This window comes from Podarcis melisellensis, assembly GCF_964234715.1.
Source record: "Podarcis melisellensis genome assembly, chromosome: 18".
In the NCBI taxonomy this organism is placed as follows: domain Eukaryota; kingdom Metazoa; phylum Chordata; class Lepidosauria; order Squamata; family Lacertidae; genus Podarcis; species Podarcis melisellensis.
This window is the reverse complement of record NC_138536.1, coordinates 6,965,767-6,979,098: the sequence shown is the minus strand read 5'-3', so window position 1 is coordinate 6,979,098 and position 13,332 is coordinate 6,965,767. Positions and strand designations below refer to the sequence as shown.

General features: G+C 49.6%; 1 protein-coding gene and 1 long non-coding RNA gene across 5 annotated transcripts in view; one reads left to right on the top strand and one right to left on the bottom strand.

Moving 5' to 3' along the window:
• Positions 1-13,332, bottom strand: part of LOC309361041 — a 559,475-nt gene that overhangs the window by 407,302 nt on the left and 138,841 nt on the right. The gene's annotated exons all lie outside the window — the stretch shown is intronic.
• SEMA6B (semaphorin 6B) overlaps positions 1-13,332 on the top strand; it is a 388,774-nt gene that overhangs the window by 274,492 nt on the left and 100,950 nt on the right. Inside the window, exon 1 of one of the 4 annotated variants that reach the window (XM_081895458.1) lies at positions 2,428-3,087. The exons of the other annotated variants lie outside the window; for them this stretch is intronic. The gene's annotated coding sequence lies outside the window, so the exon portion shown is untranslated. Of the gene's footprint in view, positions 1-2,427; positions 3,088-13,332 lie in introns of those variants that run through there. 4 annotated transcript variants of the gene reach the window in all.

Below are 13,332 nucleotides of genomic sequence, written 5' to 3'. Positions count from 1 at the left end.
GCCAAGAATGTAAGACGAGTTTGGCGGACTGGGCCAGTGGTTCATTTCGCCTAGCAATCCTGTTCCTGCAGCAGCCAGCCAGATGCCTGTGCGAGCGGGACCCGAGTGCGAGAGCACTCCCCCACACACACACTTGAGATGCCCAGCAGGTGGGCTTCATAATAAATAATAATATTTTTTTATTTATACGCTGCCCTTCCTGATTCAGGAAACCGGGCTCAGGGCAGCTAACAAAAAAATTAAAACATTTAATTGATGCAACAACAACAAAACCAGCATAAAATACGGTATGAAGCGTAAATAATAATAAAATCAAAAATCAGTTTCGGGGGAAATCCATCCAATAAACATTAGATGATCACCAGGGCTAGCTGGCTAAATTAGTCCTATTTGCGCCAGCGAGGAAACCAGGGGAGAATTAGCTGTGGGATTCCAGAGTGGGGAATCTTCACAAAAAGGAGAGGGGGAGGGAAGGAAGGAAGGGGAACGAAAGATCAGGCCTGGTTCAAATTGAAAGCCAGACGGAATAAGTTCTGTCTTACAGGCCCTGCGGAAGGAAGTTAAATCCTGCAGGGCCCTGGTCTCAGGGGACAGAGCATTCCACCAGGTCGGAGCCATCACTGAGAAGGCCCTGGCCCTGGCCCTGGTGGAGGATAATCTAACTTCCTTAGGGCCCAGGACCTCTAAACTATGATTATTCATGGACCATAAGGTCCTCTGTGGGGCAGACCAGGAGAAGGTGGTCCTGTAAGTACGAGGGCCCTAAGCCATAAAGGGCTTTAAAGGTCAAAACCAGCACCTTAAACCTGACCCGATACTCCACTGGGAGCCAGTACAACTGGTAAAGCACTGGGTGAATATGCTCCCATGGCAGAGACCCCATGAGGAGCCTCGCTGCAGCATTCTGCACCCGCTGGAGTTTCTGGGACAGCTTCAAGGGCAGCCCTGCGAAGAGCGAATTACAGTAGTCAAGCCTGGAGGTGACCGTCGCATGGATCACTGTGGCCAGATCAGGGCAGGAAAGATAAGGGACCTTCAGGGGCAGTTTCACAGCCTCCAGCAGTTTGAGGCACAGCATGACTGATAACCGCTGGTAACCTTGTCCTTCGTTAATTTGTCTGATGCTCTTTCGAAGCCATTCTGTGGCAGGGAGTTCCGTGGTTGAACTGAAAGCAGTGTGTGTGAAGAAGTGCGACCGTCACCTCCAGGCTTGATTATTGTAACTCGCTCCACGTGGGGCTTCCCTTGAAGCTGACCCAGAAACTCCAGCGGGTGCAGAATGCCACGGCGAGACTCCTTACGGGGTCCTTGCCGCAGGATCACATTCACCCACTGATTTACCAACTGCACTGGCTCCCGGTGGAGTACAAGGTCAGGTTTAAGGTACTGATTTTGACCTTTAAAGCCCTATGCGGCCTAGGACCCTCATACCTACGGGACTTCCTCTCCAGGTATTCCCCCGCGGAGGACCTTAAGGTCCATGAATAACCATAGTTTAGAGGTCCTGGGCCCTAAGGAACTCAGACTATCCTCCACCAGGGCCATTTTGGAGATCTCAAGGTGGTTAGATTGGTCTCAACTAGGGCCAGGGCCTTTTTAATGTGTGACATTTTAATGTATTTTTTAATAAATTAAACATTAAAAGCTTCCCTAAACAGGGCTGCCTTCAGATGTCTTCTCAAAGTCTGGCAGTTGTTTTTCTCTTTTACATCTGAAGGGAGGGCATTCCACAGGGTGGGCGCCACCACCGAGAAGGCCCTCTGCCTGGTTCCCTGTAACTTGGCTTCTCACAGTGAGGGAACTGCCAGAAGGCTCTCAGAGCTGGACCTCAGTGTCCGGGCTGAACGATGGGGGTGGAGACGCTCCTTCAGGTATACTGGACCGAGGCTGTTTAGGGCTTTCAAGGTCAGCACCAACACTTTGAATTGTGCTCGGAAACGTACTGGAAGCCAGTGTGGGTCTTTCCAGACCGGTGTTATATGGTCTCGGCGGCCGCTCCCAGTCAGAACAACCCTGTGAGGTAGGCTACACTGAGGGACAGTGACTGTCCCAAGGTCCTCCCCCTCTCTTCATGGCCAAGTGGAGATTTGAACTCTGGTCTCCCGTGTCCTAGTCCAATATTCCAGCCATTGCACTGGCTCTCTGTTTCATAAATCAAAAATAATAATCACAAACTGATGTGCAGAAGTGAATGTCAGATTGGCAAAAAGGCTAAAATAATGGAGCCCCTACCCATCCCTAGATAGAACCAGCCTCTTTCCATCTTGGACCATGGGGTGAGCCTGACACAGAAGTTCCCCCACCTCTCCATTTTTGGGATGTTCTCCCCCAAAAAGCCAAGCACCCCAAACCGCTTCTGCCCCAGTTCATTGCCTTGTTCAGTCTAAAGTCGCGGACTCTGCTGTGTCTTTTTAGAGCCAGGATTTACAACGCGTCCCAGCCCGGCGTGTAATTCGAAGCCCTCCCTCTCCTCAAGCAGATGAGGGCGAAATCTTGACACTAATTTCTGACAAATGCTGGAAGCTTCAGGTTCCTTTGCAGCCCAAGAATACTCCCACGTGGACCTGGAATAAATTGTTCCACATTTTCCCCCCTTCTGGCCAGTTTTTCTTTCCTGGCAATGAAAGTGTTCTCTCCCTGCAGTGGACTCTTCCCTCAGTCCTCGGGTGGCCTTTAAATCTCTCGCTGGATCACACAGCTGACTCTTAAAGGATCTCTGGGTCTGGTGCTCCCACCCCCCATGTGTGGGCCTTTGGCAGCCCCTTCCAAATCTCCTCCCCATACCGCAGAGATCGCTCCAGCAGGGTGTAGCTTTGAGGAGGCCTGAACTGGAACAGGGGTTGTATATGTTTTAGAAAGAAAACAGCTTCTCGTTTCTAGGGAGTTTTGGAAACGTCAAGAGTTGCCTCTCTGGCGTGATCTAGATTTGGAATTTCAGAGCAGAGCTTTCCAGGTGAAAAGTTGGGATCCATTCCTCAGCGGCAGACAGGGGCGTAAGGAACCAGCGATTTCCCTCCTGACCCGAACTCATCGCAAACAGCGCTGTTTCCCTTCTGCCACAGTTCTGTTGCTTGTCTGCTGTTGAATGTAAGTAACTTGGGTAACTATATTTTTTGCTCTATAAGACTCACTTTTTCCCTCCTAAAAAGTAAGGGGAAATGTGTGTGCGTCTTATGGAGCGAATGCAGGCTGCGCAGCTATCCCAGAAGCCAGAACAGCAAGAGGGATTGCTGTTTTCACTGCGCAGCGATCCCTCTTGCTGTTCTGGCTTCTGAGATTCAGAATATTTTTTTCTTGTTTTCCTCCTCCAAAAACTAGGTGCGTCTTGTGGTCTGGTGCGTCCTATAGAGCGAAAAATACAGTATTTGCTGCATTTCTTGCAATGCGAAGGAATTTTTTCTTAAGACCTCCCATCATTCATTATGTGTCATTTGTGGAGGAGCAATGTGAATGGATGCCAGTCGTATTGAGCTTGACTGGTTTCCGTTCCTGACCACAGACAAACTACGGCAGCAATTTTAGCTACTGTTTCCAATTTTGTGGGGGAATCACTAGCAATCCTGGTGGTCGGGCGTATGCATTGCAGCCAAATGGTTTCAGGTTGTGGATGGCTCAGTCAGTGGTAAAGTAAAGGTAAAGGGACCCCTGACCATTAGGTCCAGTCGTGACCGACTCTGGGGTTGCGGCGCTCATCTCGCTTTATTGGCTGAGGGAGCCGGCGTACAGCTTCCGGTCATGTGGCCAGCAGGACTAAGCCGCTTCTGGCAAACCAGAGCAGCACACGGACACGCCATCTACTTTCCCGCCAGAGTGGTACCTATTTATCTACTTGCACTTTGATGTGCTTTTGAACTGCTAGGTTGGCAGGAGCAGGGACCGAGCAATGGGAGCTCACCCCATCGCGGGGATTCGAACCACCGACCTTCTGATCGGCAAGTCCTAGGCTCTGTGGTTTAACCCACAGCACCACCCGTGTCCCCGTACAGTGGTACTTTGGGTTAAGAACTTAATTCGTTCTGGAGGTCCGTTCTTAACCTGAAACTGTTCTTAACCTGAGGTACCACTTTGGCTAATGGGGCCTCCCGCTGCCACCACACAATTTCTGTTCTCATCCTGAAGCAAAGTTCTTAACCTGAAGTACTATTTCTGGGTTAGCGGAGTCTGTAACCTGAAGTGTCTGTAACCCGAGGTACCACTGTACATGGGGCAGCAAGGGGGGCAAATCACTCCTGCAAAGATCATCCGTGGCGTGGACCAGCGTAGCACCACGCCGGAAATCACATCTGCGCATGCCCAGACATTGCACCTGCGCAGAAGCCATTTTCAGCATCTGGGCATGTGCAGAAGCAATTCCCTGTATTTGAGCATGCACAGATGTGATTTCTGGCATTGTTCTGTGAGTCCCTGTGCCGTGCTGGTTTAGTGCAGCGTGGGGGGGATTTGCTGAGCAGGCAGCTTGGTTTGGGGGTGGCTCACAGGTGGTAAAACGGTCTTTTTTTGGGCCAGAGCAGGCCCATGGGCCGCACTTTGCTGACCCCTGGCTCAGTAGAATGTGATAAGAGGAAGCATGCATTTTTATCTCATGTTGTAATAATAATAATAATTTTTATTTATACTCCGCCCTCCCCAGCCAAGGCCGGGCTCAGGGTGGCTAACAAGCAATAATAAAAACAAGTTGAATGAATACAGCATAAAAAAAGATTAAAATACAACATTAAAATATTGAAATGCAGCCTCATCACAGGAGGAGAAAGGAAAAAGGGAAAAGAAAGAGGGGGAGGGAATCAAACTAGCTCCAAGCCAAAGGCCAGGTGGAACAACTCTGTCTTACAGGCCCTGCGGAAAGAAATCAGATCCTGCAGGGCCCTGGTCTCATGAGGCAGAGCGTTCCACCAAGCCGGGGCCAGTGTTGAGAAGGCCCTGACTCTGGTTGAAGCTAATCTAACTTCCTTAGGGCCCAGGACCTCTAGGGTGTTGCTATTTGCGTGGCAGGTCCCCTCCCCCATGTGAAATGAAGACACTGGACACAGTATTTAAGGTTAATGGGCATAAAAAGGCCACAACTTTTATTCATTACAAAATTGAAAGGTATTAGCCTTAGGCATTGGCTCCTATCGACTACCCGGCATGGAGACCGGGAAAGGTTATCCACAAGCCGTGGGAGTCCTGTTGAAGTACGCCAACTAGGATCCCACGGGTGTCACCGCTCGGGGGTGTGCCGGAGGCCCTCACCTCCCTAGGTTTCGGACAAGGCAACGCCCCCCGGAGTCCTCTACCGGACTACCCTTTTCATTGGGGGAAGGTGATGGCGCTTCCTTCCCCCTTCATTTGCATAACAATTAACCCCTGCCAATGTCTAACCGCCAATACCACGGAAGTTGTGACGTTTGCTACGAGGTAGGCGAAAAAACCAAAAGGCTAGAAGTGTGCCAAATTGGAAAAAATTCCTACCAGGCCCCTTGCGGCGACCAACCAAAGTCCATAGCAAGGTCATAGCTAGCTAAACCTAAAGGGTGGGTGGGATGGGAAAACCGCTCAGCTGGAAAGGGGCAAAGAGGGTGGTCCCCGGGCGTGCCTGGCCTTAAATAGGCTAGGCCACGCCTCCCTGGTCCGCTGATTGGTGGGCTGGGTCGCCGACACGCCCGGGGATTCCCTAGTCACACGGAGGCGAGGGACAGCCCCCACGTGTGTGATGTATTTCTGCCCGCAACCCCCTCTCCTCCCAGGTCGGAAATGGCTTTATGGACCTTGAGGCTCTCCGTGGGGCAGACCGGGAGAGGCGGCATGTAGTGTAGTGGAGAGATTCCCGCCCCCCACCTGCCAAGTTCAAGAAAAGTTGGGGTGGGGGTAATGGTTTTGAACAGAAGCACGGCTGAAAGGGGAAACAGTTTAGCAAGCTCCTTTCCTCCCACTGGAAACCCCTGGTTTGCAGGCTGCGGTTTTTGTTAAGCGGAGATATATAACATGCTCTTTGGATGGCAAAGAGAGGAAGAGGATGGGGGACGAGGGGAGCTTGCACAAAACCAGGAGCTGTGGCAGTCAGGAACCGCGTGTTGATTTGAAAATAACCTGTCAAATATTTGGCGGCAGGCTCTGGGAACGTATTTATTGTTGCCATTAATAAGAGAGAGAGATTCAGAGTAGAGTGCCTCAGAACATCTATTGATGCCAAGGTTAAATGCAAGGCAGGTGCGAGATGCACAAACAGGCTCTATTGAGGTCCCCACTCTAAAATTTCCAGTTGACGTCCGTGTGCTTCGAGAATGCTTTTCTTGTAGGCTGAGGGTTAAGGGTGCACCAATATGAATTGGAAGATAGCAGCATCGGCTTTCTCCCACGCTATCTGCAATGTCTCTTTTCTGTAAGAGGAACACAAAAAAGGTACCAAAAAAAAATAAAAAATAAAATCTGGTACTGGCTTCAAAATCCGGCTTCCCGAGACATTTTCTTCTTCTCATCCTTTGCCGTCGCACAAAACAATCGAGGCATGAATATTCATTGCACTAATGCGTAAAGCCTAGGTAGGCAAACTAAGGCCCGGGGGCCGGACCCGGCCCAATCTCCTTCTCAGTCTGGCCTGTGGACGGTCCGGGAGTCAGCGTGTTTTTACATGAGTAGAATGTGTCCTTTTATTTACAATGCACCTCCGGGTTATTTGTGGGGCCTGCCTGGTGTTTTTACATGAGTAGAATGCATGCTTTTATTTAAATGCATCTCTGGGTTATTTGTGGGGCATAGGAATTCGTTCATTTTTCTTCCTTTCAAAATATAGTCCGGCCCCCCACAAGGGCTGAGGGACAGTGGACCGGCTGAAAAAGTTTGCTGACCCCTGTAAGGTGTGTGGTGAAACTAATGCAGTAATGCAGGTGAGCTCAAGGTGTGTGGTGAAACAGACACACAGGTATGTGCTCTTGGACAATGGAGGGCGCAAAACCGAGGTGAAAATGTCCTCCCATTCAGAGCGAAGGTAGGAATCTTTGCCCTTGCTCTGACTTGGCTTCCTGGCAAATCGGATCGGTCACATGGTGCTACAATGCCATACTGGGTCCCTGTTTAGTAAGCACGAACGCTAACACTTTCCGAGGGCACAAAAGCAAAAGGGCCAAAGAAGAGTTTGGATTTGATATCCCACTTTATCACTACCCGAAGGAGTCTCAAAGCGGCTAACAATCTCCTTTTCCTTCCTTCCCCACAACAAACACTCTGTGAGGTGAGTGGGGCTGAGAGACGTCAGAGAAATGTGACTAGCCTAAGGTCACCCAGCAGCTGCATGCGGAGGAGCGGGGAAGCGAACCCGGTTCCCCAGATTACGAGTCCACTGCTCTTAACCACTGCACCACACTAACAGCATCTTGTGGCTACAAAGGTTAGCCCAATTTCACCTGTGGGCTTTTGAAGGGAAGTGGGACACAGCCCAGCTCGGTCCCGACCAGCCTCCCTTCTCCTCTCTTGGAAATATGGTTTGGCAACTCCTGTGCTGTTTTGCTTCTGGTAACAACAACCAGAGGAGTTTCTTCCTGTAGGATTCCCGCCTCCTCTGCCTTAAATGCACACAGCTCTTTCACACCTGGGAACACCTGCCAGCTATTTCAGCAGCGGGTCAGGTTTGTGGGTCAGGAGGAATCCAGGCTGAAAGCGGGGGGGGGGGGAGAGCAGGCGTCGGTAATCAACCCTCCGCCAAGTGGAACCGGCAGCGCGAGGAAATGACTTGCTAATACACCTCCCTGCCCGAGATTCCTGCGCGGGCGGAAACTTGGCAAGCCGGCCTGGAGGAAGTGATTCAGCCAAGGTCGCTGTGAAGACGCAGTGGCAGGGGCTGGGCAAACAAGACACGGAAATGCCACCCCCCAGCGCTTGGAATGTGCAAAAAAGAAAGGCGGGGGAATCGCACACTTTTCAATGTTTTCAAAGATAATAATTGGCAGCGAGGCTCGTTTGGCTGCCATTTCTCCTCTTTCCCTCCCCATCTAAGAATACTTAAAAAGAAAGAAGAAGAATATTACAGTCCTAGCTGCTCTTTAGGATTATCTGGAAGTAATCCCGTTGAATTCAGTAGGAATTCCTTCTGTGTAGACATAGATAGTGTGCCGTTATCAGGGACGCGAGTAGCACTGCGGACTAAAGCACTGAGCTGCTTGGGCTTGCCGATCGGAAGGTCGGCAGTTCGAATCCCCGCGATGGAGGGAGCTCCTGTTGCTCGGTCTCAGCTCCTGCCAACCTAGCAGTTTGAAAGCACACTGGCGCAAGTAGATAAATAGGCACCACTGCAGGGGGAAGGTAAACGGAGTTTCCGTGCACTCTGGCTTCCATCACGGTGTCCTGTTGCTCCCTCGGCCTGAAAGCAAGATGAGCGCTGCAACCCCATAGTTGCCTTTGACTGGTCTTAACTGTCCAGGGGCCGGCGTACGGCTTCTGGGTCATGTGGCCAGCATGACTAAGCTGCTTCTGGCGAACCAGAGCAGCGCATGGAAATGTTTCCCGCTATTTATCTACTTGCACTTTGACATGCTTTCAAACTGCTAGGTTGGCAGGAGCAGGGACCGAGCAACGGGAGCTCACCCCGTCGCGGGGATTCGAACCGCCGACGTTCTGATTGGCAAGTCCTAGGCCCTGTGGTTTAACCCACAGTGCCACCCGCATCCCAAGGTTGGTATAGTTTGCATTTAAAGATGAGTGTACGCTTTCTGAAACATGACACTGGCTCATACTCAGCCGGTCATTCGAAATTCACACCTCTCCAAATTCGCAAGGCAGTTCTCTGAAAACACACACACACAAAACACATATATCAGAGAACATACAAACATGCATTACGTTACGGGAAACTGCATACAATTCGCGCCAAAAAGTTTCAAGAAGTTCTTAAAACAAACGAAACCCACCAATCGCCCCGGAAATCCGGACGACCGAATTTAAGATTGGAAAAGCAGGAAATGGACATCTCTGTGCATCCCCTACCTGTGGCCCATTAATTACGTTCTCTTTTAATGAGCATTTTAATCTCCTTTTAAAATGGCGTGTTGCAAAGCTTTCCCCCCCCTCCCTTCCAACTAGCTGGATTTTTCTCAAACCCCCCCCTCCATTTTCTGCCTGCTTTCCATTTCCTCCCTTTTGCAAACGTGCCCAATTTCCAAACAGTGAAAGGCGGTAATTAAAATTAATTAGCCACCGCGGAGCTGGCTGCATCCAGAGAGACGTCGCGCACAATGCGGAGGGGGGGGGAGCGAGACTGAGCCACCCGTCTGAATAATTCACAAGGCCCTGCCTTGGGGAATCTAATTTGAAGAGCCCCGCTCTACCTGGATGAAACTCGCCACCTCGGCCGGATGAATTATTTACACTTGCCAAAGGTATACAGCCCCCCTGCCCCCCCTGCCCCAGAGACATGCTCCCTTGAAGCACAGGTGATAAAGTGATGGAGATGGCAGGTCAGCGATACTGTCTACACCTTATTCAAGCTGTGATGAATAAGAGAGCAAGGCTGCTGCAGACTTAAATCTCCCAGTACAATATCCTGAATTCCTCCTTGCTCTTCTGTGGGTGTTGGCGGTGATCCCGAACATTCCTCTATGCCCAATTCTATCTGATTTACTCTCTCTGAGAGCCAGTGTGGTGTAGTGGTTAAGAGCAGTAGACTCGTAGTCTGGTGAACCGGGTTCGCTTCCCTGCTCCTCCACCTGCAGCTGCTGGGTGAGCTTGGGCCAGTCACACTTCTCTGAAGTCTCTTAGCCCCAGAAAAAAATGATGGACTATGCAGAACTGGCAAAACTGACATATAAGCTACGGGACAAGCATAACTGTGACTTCAAGGATGAATGGGAACCCTTTACAAAGTATCTGAAGACGCAACAAAGCGAACTGGACTCCTTGGCAGCTTTTGAATAAACTTTCACAAACTTTTGATTGATAATAATCAGCTAAACAGTTTGAGGATCTATACAACTTTGTAACATGCAGAAAACAGCATTCTTAGAGAAACCAAAGACTGGAACTGAGGGAAGTCGGGGGGGTGGGGGTGGGGGGGTTTTGTGTAGGAGGGGGGAGGTAGGAAAAATAGGGGGGGGACAAGGATGATATGTTTTTGGATAATATTTGTTATAATTTTGAAATAAAAAATAAAAAAGAAGTCTCTCAGCCCCACTCACCTCACAGAGTGTTTGTTGTGGGGGAGGAAGGGAAAGGAGATTGTGAGCCTCTATGAGACTTCTTTGGGTAGTGATAAACTGGGATATCAAATCCAAACTCCTGCTCCTCCTCCTCCTCCTCCTCTTCTTCTTCTTCTCTCAAGCACAGCCGCCAACTTGAACAGAAGATGGGGGGGGGAGAGACACAAGGCAGAGGAGGAGCCGCCAGCCACTGTGCTTGGCTCCACAATCGTAGAATTGTAGAGCTGGAAGGGACCCAGGGGTCATGTAGTCCAACCCTCTGCAATGCTGGAATCTGAATTCAAGCATCCATGACAGATGGCCATCCAATCTCTGCTTAAAAACCTCCGAGGAAGGAGATCCCACTGCCTCCAGAGGGAGACTTCTCAAACAGCTCTTACCATCACAAGGTTCTTCCTGATGTTGAGTCGGAATCTCCTTTCTTGTAACTTGAGGCCATGGGTTCGAGTCCTACCCTTCAGAGCAGGAGAAAACAAGCTTGCTCCATCTTCCATGTGGCAGCCCTTGAGATATTTGAAGATGGCTCTCGTATCTCCTCTTTTCAAGTCTAAACATACCCAGCTCCTTCGACTGTTCCTCATCAGGCTTGGTTTCCAGACCCTTGATCAAATTTGGGTGATCGTTCCACTGTCAAACAGAAAGGTCCTTTACCTTTCTACCTTACTTTCAGAAAGTTTTTTTCTGCATAGTTAGTCAGAATCTCCTTTTGTGCCACTTGAATCCGTTGGTTTGGGTCCTACAGGGGAGAACAAGCTTCCATGGAACAACCCTTCAGATATATGAGAGAAACTGAAATTGACAAAGTACGTTTCCAAGCACAATTCAAAGTGTTGGTGCTGACCTTTCAAGCCTCAACAGCTCAGTAGACCTGAAGGAGTGTCTCCACCCCCATCGTTCTGCCCGGACACTGAGGTCCAGCTCCATGGGCCTTCTGGCAGTTCCCTCCCTGCGAGAAGTGAGGTTACAGGGAACCAGGCAGAGGGCCTTCTCGGTGGTGGCGCCCGCCCTGTGGAACGCTCTCCCGTCAGATATCAAGGAAATAAACAACTATCTGACTTTTAGAAGACCTCGGAAGGCAGTCTTGTTTAGGGAAGTTTTTAATGTCTGATGTTTTCTTATGTTTTTAATATTCTGTTGGGAGCTGCCCAGAGTGGCTGTGGAAACCCACCCAGATGGGCGGGGTATAAATTTATTATTATTATTAGCCCAATAAAGCTCATCTTTGTGTGGTTAACTATTGAGATCCACCTCTTTCACGGATGGGCCGTGGCTTTGGGGTGAATATGCTGCCATGCATTGCTCAGTTTTAACTGTACGCCAGGATGCCAGCGCAAATTTCATCCCGTGAGGGGCAACAGTGCGATCGTGAAAATTTCAGCTCCCCTGATTTTCTGAGTTAACTGATTGCTCCCCCTGCCGAAACAGTTAACACTAGATTTCCAGAATTGCCTTTTGCATTGTCTGAAAGATCACACAAAACAGAAGAATTGACAGGAAAGGAAATGTCAGGAAGATGAAGCAAAGTGCCATCTGATTATGTTAGGTAAAGGTAAAGGGACCCCTGACCATTAGGTCCAGTCGTGACCGACTCTGGGGTTGCGGCGCTCATCTCGCTTTACTGGCTGAGGGAGCCGGCGTACAGCTTCCGGGTCATGTGGCCAGCAGGACTAAGCCGCTTCTAGCGAACCAAAACAGCGCACGGAAACGCCGTTTACCTTCCCGCCGGAGTGGTACCTATTTATCTACTTGCACTGTGACATGTTTTCAAAGGCAAGAATTGACAGGAAAGGAAACGTCAGGAAGATGGAGCAAAGTGCCATCTGACTGCAGCCTCAAGCCGTTCGTGACACTCCTCCAATGTCTATGGATTTTGGAAATGCACACAATCCCTATGTGCCTTCAAAAATAGTTGTGACATATTGGATTTGTCTCTTTCTCAGGCCTGTCTTTGTTTAGGTTAAGGTAAAGAGACCCTTGACCATCAGGTCCAGTCGTGGCCGACTCTGGGGTTGCAGCGCTCATCTCGCTTTACTGGCCAAGCGAGCCGGCGTACAACTTCTGGGTCATGTGGCCAGCATGATTAAGCCGCTTCTGGAGAACCAGAGCAGCGCACGGAAACGCCATTTACCTTCCCGCCGAAGTGGTACCTATTTATCTACTTGCACTTTGACATGCTTTGGAACTGCTAGGTTGGCAGGAGCAGGGACGGAACAACGGGAGCTCATCCCGTCGTGGGGATTCGAACCTCCGACCTTCTGATTGGCAAGTCCTAGGCTCTGTGGTTTAACCCACAGCGCCACCCGCGCCCCTTTTCTCTTTGTTTAGCTGAGTAGCAAAGAAAACGATCTCTTAAGAAGCACGTTTCACTTGGCTAAACCAAAGCGGTTTTCAAGCCCAAAGTTTTCTATTTGGTGTGCGATCTGCCTGTTTCTCATTTCTCCAATCTCAAATCCGGTTCTCCACATTTTGCAGCAATCTGGGATTTTTTTGAATTTTTTAAAAATCCTCATGAAAATTCACCAGCATTTTGGTGTGAATTTCTTCCAGTGAACACACTTCTATAGGCAGCTCTAACCAATGCACACATTATTACTGCAAGCAATTTCTCCTACAAAATGCATATTTGTATTTTATCTTCACTAGCATCTTCATTTTTGCATGCACTTTCCCCAATATATGAATTTTTGTGAACACTGGTAGGAGTATCGCCTTGCAATTTTTACTTTTTTTAAGTGTTAACTTCAAAGCCTAGCTGTGTTTGGGTTCTCATGTTTCAGAAAGCGAAGATTTGGTAGATTTGGCCTTAAATGAGTACTGAATTGCATTGCTCCTCCATCCCCAATTCGATGCATGAAGATGATGGAGCAGGTTGGGTTTTGCAAAGCTAGTGGCAAGTTTGGCAAGTCAGGTCTTGCAAAGCTTACCTTAAACGCTGGTCCAATTGGTATCAATACACTGACAAGAGTCGAGGGACCAGACCGGTTTCAATGGATTTGGACAGCAGAAATCAGCTGTAATCATGGGCATATCCTGCGGGGTGTTCATATCTGAGGCTGTGTGACCTAATGGCTAGAGCAGGTCTGGCCTGGGCAGCCCAGCCAGCTTGCCAAAAAGCCCAGAAACCGCTCGTAACCCTGTGTGGCACTCAGCAGAAGATGCAAAACAC